The sequence below is a fragment of the Mchenga conophoros genome, linkage group LG7 (genome assembly GCF_057382185.1).
Source record: "Mchenga conophoros isolate Kocher_MC1m ecotype Shallow Benthic linkage group LG7, M_conophoros_male_GT1.1, whole genome shotgun sequence".
Taxonomy (NCBI): Eukaryota; Metazoa; Chordata; class Actinopteri; order Cichliformes; family Cichlidae; genus Mchenga; species Mchenga conophoros.
This window is the reverse complement of record NC_140532.1, coordinates 65857374-65864205: the sequence shown is the minus strand read 5'-3', so window position 1 is coordinate 65864205 and position 6832 is coordinate 65857374. Positions and strand designations below refer to the sequence as shown.

At 46.1% G+C, this 6832-nt stretch overlaps 1 pseudogene; it reads right to left on the bottom strand.

The window, feature by feature from the left end:
- Nucleotides 1-1671: 1671 nt before the first annotated feature.
- Nucleotides 1672-6427, bottom strand: LOC146571601 (uncharacterized; annotated as a pseudogene).
- Nucleotides 6428-6832: the final 405 nt, after the last annotated feature.

The following is a 6832-nucleotide window of genomic DNA, read 5'->3' as shown; positions in this document are numbered from 1 at the left end:
GCTGTGATATGTTAGAGAGGGTAATAATTGACCAAGACTGAGAGGCTGGAAACCAGTTTGGGGAAGTCCTCCAACTACTGGAAGCTTCATTTTACATTTCCTTATCAGTTTTCTTGAGCAAGATACAAAAGCTCATTAGTAACTGTTGGTTATCTCTCCACTAAGACAAAGGTCAGATGTTAATGTGACAAGGCTTTTCATTTATTTCAAGCGTGGTGCTTGAAAGGGTCAATGTCAGTAGTTTCTCTGGAACTACAAATGCTTTTTTCACACCTAATGGAAGTATACCGATTCACAAAACATTTATATGTATCGGTGGTGTGTACTCCATTGTGTGTTATTAATGCTAAAATTTCTTAATCTTCCTTTTGACTTTGTCACAGACTCTGACATAAGAACCAAAACATAAAGGATGCAAAGTTTCTTATCAAGAATCATTTTTATTAAAGTATGTATAGCAAGTATACATATACAGACTTAATAAGTTGCTTCTAGTGGGCAATATGATACTGTTTCTGTACTTGTTTCGGATCCTGATTTTTAAGGGTTTATTTTTTGTTTGATCTTGTTGTAAAATATTTTAAACACAATATTTATTTGCTAGAATGCCGGCCTGCATCATTTAAAATCATCACTAGATTAAAAAACATGATAAGGACTGTTATGTGATTACATGTTGAATAGTCAGAAGTAATAAGACACATGTTGAAAACCCCAGAGCTCCATTAAAGTTTAGCTGAGTTTATAGCCTGTTGCCTTTGACCCACAACTAATGACTAAACCAAATTCATGAAAATACTTTCACAAACAAACTTTCCAGATGGAATGTGCACCGAGCTGACAGCATCCAAACCTCTTAAATTTATGAGTTAGACTTTAATCAAGAAAATGTTATTAAGGGATTAACAGATAAGAGTTTTACAGTACTGTGTAATCTCTTTGAGTCACTCCTGATTTCTTTATATTTTGCTTCCAAGGAGCCAGACTTTATTTTTTTAAAGAGCTCTTTCAGTCCAGTCCTTGTAGCTTACAATTTTCAGAGAAATGTTTGCTTTTGTTTGTTAAGTCAATCAACACTGACCTATGAATCATTCAACCATAGAAAAGACACCAAACTCAAGGAACGAATCAGTGTTGTGTCTACACATAACAGATAACTTAGCAAAACAACAAATTTAAATTCTATATTTAAGTACTTTCTTACACATACCCTGTCACAAATAAAACAAACAAAAAAAAACCATTTGTTCCTGTTTCTCCCCTCTGCAAATTGCTACCTTATTGTGGTGGAGGCGTTTGTGCGCTTTGGGGTCCTTAGGACCAAGTAAAGAGCAATACAAAAATACAGACCATTTACCATTTACTAGGGATCCCAGGGGCTATGTTGTCTGGGGGCTTCTGCCCGTTGGTAGTGTCTCCCGTGGAAAATTTGTCCTGGGTGAGGGACCAGACAAGAGCAATTCAGAAGGACACTATAAGTAGAACACCAAGGGAACAGTTCACCCTGCCCAGGATAGGGTTACTGGGGCCCCACCCTGGAGTCAGGCCAACCTGTGCCCAGCAAGGGCCTGTGCTGTTGTCTGCGGGATCAGTGGCGGTTTATAGTTCCCAGCCTTCTTGGAGTCCCTGGGTGGGATGCTGGAGGGTGCTCCATCTGGGGACTCTGTTGTCCTACTGGGAGACTTCAACGCTCATGTGGGCAATGATAGTGAGACCTGGAGGGGGTATGATTGGGAGGAACGGCCTCTGGGATCTGAACCCGAGCAGTGTTTCGTTGTTGAACTTCTGTGCAAACCACATTTTGGCCATAACGAACACCATGTTCGAATATAAGTGTAACCAAGGTAACATCTGACCCCACTTCCGCGAATCCCTTTATCCGGTCGTTAAGTGATGACGTGACGAATCCTACTTCCGGGCCTAAAGTAGTCTGCGTTTAATATGGCTTTTGTGTTGTTAACATGTTTAATGTTTTGTATTTTCTTCTATTTAATCTCAAAAAGCTCCTAAAACAGTCAGTGATCACTGTTGACCTCCCTCGGCTTTTATTACCGCTAATCATTTATTTAAGCTCAGTTTTTAAAACCTTAGGATGTAACTACAGCCCAGCCCATGCAGCAGTATATGAATGACTAACCTCGTATTGTGGATGGATTATCTCAGTTGTTCTCCTGACTGAAGTTTGGTCCTTTTACAGCATCCTGCCATGCGATTACATTTGTTCCTGACCACCGAGAACACTCACGTTAACTTTTATTGAGTGGAAAAAAAAGTTAGCTTGTTTATATTATGCTAACATAGCTGTGTCGCTAGCGGTCACGTAGCACATCATTATATACCAGCTAGCCCAACTTCAGTAACCCTACAAACGTCACTGCTGTTTAGTTTTCTGTCTTCATTTATGTTGGAAGTGATAACAGAGTTGTACGTTTTAATTTGTTTCCAAAACCCCGCAGTCAGGACATGCTATATTGTATTTAGATAGAAGCTAGCGAGCTAACTTCCTGCTAACTTCTAACTCCGTTAAATGTCATAAATTCCGTTTTCATGGATGCCTGGATGTTAAACTCAATTGTTACACCTGGTAGAGCAGAACGCTGATCATTTTATTAAAGATGAAAGACTTTAGACAGTTTTTCAACTCTCAGTAATGCCATAGTGATCGTTTGATATATGGACCTGCAGCGGAGTTTAGGCCCAGACACGGCTAGTGATGTCAGACTTAACGACCTGTATAAATTCTGGGTCAATCAGCTGCATGTCCCCTGCTCCCATGGCTGCTGTTGTCCCTGTGGTTGGCGTGCTTGTCAGATATTGACAAATTACGGACTCCATATCAATTGACAGCGTGCAATAATTCTGTCAGGTTTGGTGGCTCTTCATCACCACATCCACCCCCCTTACATGTGGGGTCCCTCAAGGATCTAACCTGGGCCTAGTACCCTTTTCCCTTTACATGCTCCCATTAGGCTCTATTTTCAGGAAACATGGAATCTCATTTCACTGCCAATGATTCTCAAATCTACTTTCCTCTTAAAATGAATTCTACAGACTCTCTAAAAGTGTGGGAGGAGTTCATGGATGCCATGGAAGAAGACTTTCAGACTGCCTCGAAGAGATTCTGGCAAACCGTCGGGCGACTCCGGAGGGGAAAGCAGTGCTCTACCTGCACTGTGTATAGTGCAGGTAGAGTGGGTGGAGTGCTGCCAACTTCGACTGAGAAAATTGTCGGGCGGTGGAAGGAATATTTCGAGGACCTCCTTAATCCCACTAGCATGTCTTCTGTGGAGGAAGCAGAGTCTGGGACCAAGGGGATGACCCACCAATCTTTGGGGGCTCCAAGTGGCGGAAGCCTTTTACGTGGGTGGTATCAGAATCTCATCTCTGCTTTCGTGGATGATGCGGTTCTGTTGGCTTCATCGGGTGATTGCCTCCAGTTTACCTTGGAATGGTTCGCAGCAGAGTATGAAGTGGTGGGAATGAGAATCAGCATCTCCAAAACTTTGGCCATGGTCCTCAGCCAGAAAACGGTGGAGTGCCTATGAGTTCTTGCCCCAAGTGGAAGATTTTAAGTATCTCTGCGTCTTGTTCACGGTTAACAAGAGAAGGGAGCGGGAGCTCGACAGACGGATTGGTGCTGCGGCTGCAGTGAGGTGGACGCTGTACCGGTCTCAGAGAGAGCTGAGTGTAAAAGCGAAGATCTCAATTTACCGGTCGATCTACATTCCTACCCTCAACTATGGTCATGAGCTGTTGGTAGTGACCGTAAGGACGAGATCGCGCATACAAGTGGCGGAAATTGGCTCCCTCTGAAGGGTGGCTGGCCTCTCCCTTAGAGATAGGGTGAGAAGTTTGGCCATCCAGGATGGGCTCAGAGTAGAGTCGGTGCTCCTTCACATCGAAGCCAGTCGAGCTGGTTCGGACATCTCACAAGGATGCCGGGGCAGACCTAGGACACGCAGCAGAAATTATATCTCTCGGTTTGCCTGGGAACGCCTTGGTGTTCCCCCGGACAAGCTGGAGGATGGCTGGGGAGAGGGAGGTCTGGGTTTCTTTGCTTGGGCTGCTGCCCCCGCGACCCGGCCCCGGATTACTGGAAGAAGATGGATGGATGGATGTTCTTTGATAGCAGTTTTCATTTGAGAAACAAATAAATTTTGTTGTAAAAGACAGCTTCTTCTTGCTCAGGGCTCTTACAAATATTAAGAACATAACTGTAAACTGGCAGTCTTATATTATTATTAAGTATTTATTGTCATTGTCAAAGAGCAATGAAATTGCGTTTGGGGCTTCCGTACAACCCGTAAATAAAATAATGAAGAAAATAATAAATATTTAAAACCCAAGTGTAAATATTTAACCCAGTGTGACTCCAGTGCAATAAGACAATCCTTAGCAACAACATGAGAACATGACAAGTAATGTTCATAAGAAATTCAGACAAAGACCTGAGAAACATGACAAAGTACAACAATGCAACCCATTCAACATTATTGTACTGTGAGATATGATGTCAGATATGATAGTTATCTATTTAAGAAAGGGGGGGGGGGGCAGGAGGGGGAAAGAGAATAAAGATATGATGCACCAATGCAGACCAGTTCATTGCTATTAAGAAGTTGGATATGGTTATTGTCCGTGAGAGGGGGGCAGAGAGTTCAGGAGCCTCACAGCCTGTGGATACAGGCTGTTGGCCAGTCTGGATGTTCTGGCCTGTATAGACCTGTACCTTCTCCCTGAGGGCAGCAGGTGGAAAAGGTGGCGCGCAGGGTGATGTTGGTCCCGCAGGATACTGTGCACCCTCCTCAGACAGCGAGTGGGGAAGATATTACTAATCTCTGGCAGACTTGTTCCAATAATTCTGCCAGCTTCTTTCACCACCCGCTGGAGTGCTTGCTGATCGGCCTTGGTGCAGCTGGGGAACCGCACTAGAAATCCATACGTCAGAACGCTGCTGATGGCACAGTTGTAGAAGTATACAAGTATACTCAGTATTTCCTTGCTGTGTCTTGGCAACATAGGCAGAACTTACTTCATTACAGGCCCCGGAACCAGTTGCAGTGTCTTGGTTCACGTATACAGCAGAACACACCTGTGGGTCTCCAGCCAGCTTGTGGGCCGGACAGATAAGACTCTCCTTCAGAGGACGCAGGAATAACGGCAGGCTCAAACCTGTTAGAACAGGATTTCGAGACTCAGAATTATCCTTAATAGTCTCAGAGTCCCCAGAGAGTGTGTTAATGGTTAAAGCAGTACTGGTTTCAAAACTCCCTGGCCTCTGGATACAGTTGGTTTCTTCTGTCACAGGTAGGTAACACACTGTCTCTTCAGTCTCGGCCTGTGACGAGGTTTCAGATTCACAAGCAGCCCACTCGGCCACATGAGCTACATTAATGACAAGATTGTCTATGGAAGCATGATTTACATGTCCAGGACTAGTTTCCGGGACGTTTATAACCCCACCAGAGCTGGCTATAGCTGACTCACACACATTTTCCTTGCAGTCACAAATTGGATAAATAAACTCATTGTTGTCTGAGCACTCACCTACAGCCAATCTCTGGTGGAAAGGGAGCCTCCTGGTTGAAACTCTGTCTCTGTATTGCCTCGTTCTGGAGAGGCTGTGGCGGCTGCATGGAGCGACGACGCCGCAGACGCCGCTTCTTCCTAGGAGCGGCCATGAGTGCGACGGTATTAACGGCGGGGACCGACTCTTCCTCCTCCGCCCACCTCCTCGCCGGGCAAGCGGCCGGAGAAGAGAAGTCCTCACGAGGGGGGTGAAGGTGAGCGGCTGGTCCGAGGCGGGGCGATGGGTGGGAGCTCCTCGTCGAGAAGGAGCCAGGGCTTCCATCAGAGCTCTTCCTCCCGATAAGCCCGTAACACCTGCTGCCGCTCCTCCTCACCGAAGTCTATGGCTTCTGTCATCTCTGTGCGCCGCGCTGTGCGGCTAGACTGTGGCAAAGACGCGGAAGCTGGTGAAACGTGAGCCGATGGCGGGTCGGTGGTGAGACTCAGCATTCCGACTCTGACCGCCTCCGGTTCACGAGGCAGGAATGACGACTCCCGCTCATTGGGTGGGGTCATGGGTGCTGAGTCTGCATTCAATACCCTCTGGGCCAGCGCACGAGCCCGAAGCTCCTCCTTAAGGGGGCCCAGAGAGTCAAACATCTCAATAAGCTGAGGAAACTGGTGGAGCTGCGGCTCTTTCCGGAGGATGGCGTCTATGGTCGCCAATCCAGTGGACACCACTTTAGGGTCCGCGCACCCGCAGATGCGTGTCATGATCCGGCTGATCCGCTGCAGCTCCTCCCCAATCCCATCCGTACTGTCCGCTGGGTCCATACTGGTCACGTCGTACTGTCACAGCCAGCGGGGGCAGACCGTGTGGAGAGTGTGTGTGGTTGACCCAGGCGCGAACACAGGCGAGGAGACGGGAGTGAACTTAAACTGAAAGCGAGCCTTTATTTGGGCTGATGCAGAAGGGAGTAGACAAAACATAACAGGGACAGAGACTGCAACTAACCAAAAACCTAAACTGGAAAAACACTAACCTGACTGAAAGGAATAACTATGATTACCGTGAACAGAATGCTGTGCAGATGCATGGAAACTGTGAACCAAATGGCGTGACGAAAACAGACATGAACATGACCTGCACGGAACCTCATCGTGCGGCTGCATGAAAAACAACATAAACCAAATGACAAACATGAACTGCACAGAATCCTGAAAAACACTTAACTTGACTAGAGGGGAAGTACACAGACGACGCGACAACGAACAAAGGAAGACTGAGGACTTAAACATACACATGAGGTGATCAGGTGAAGTG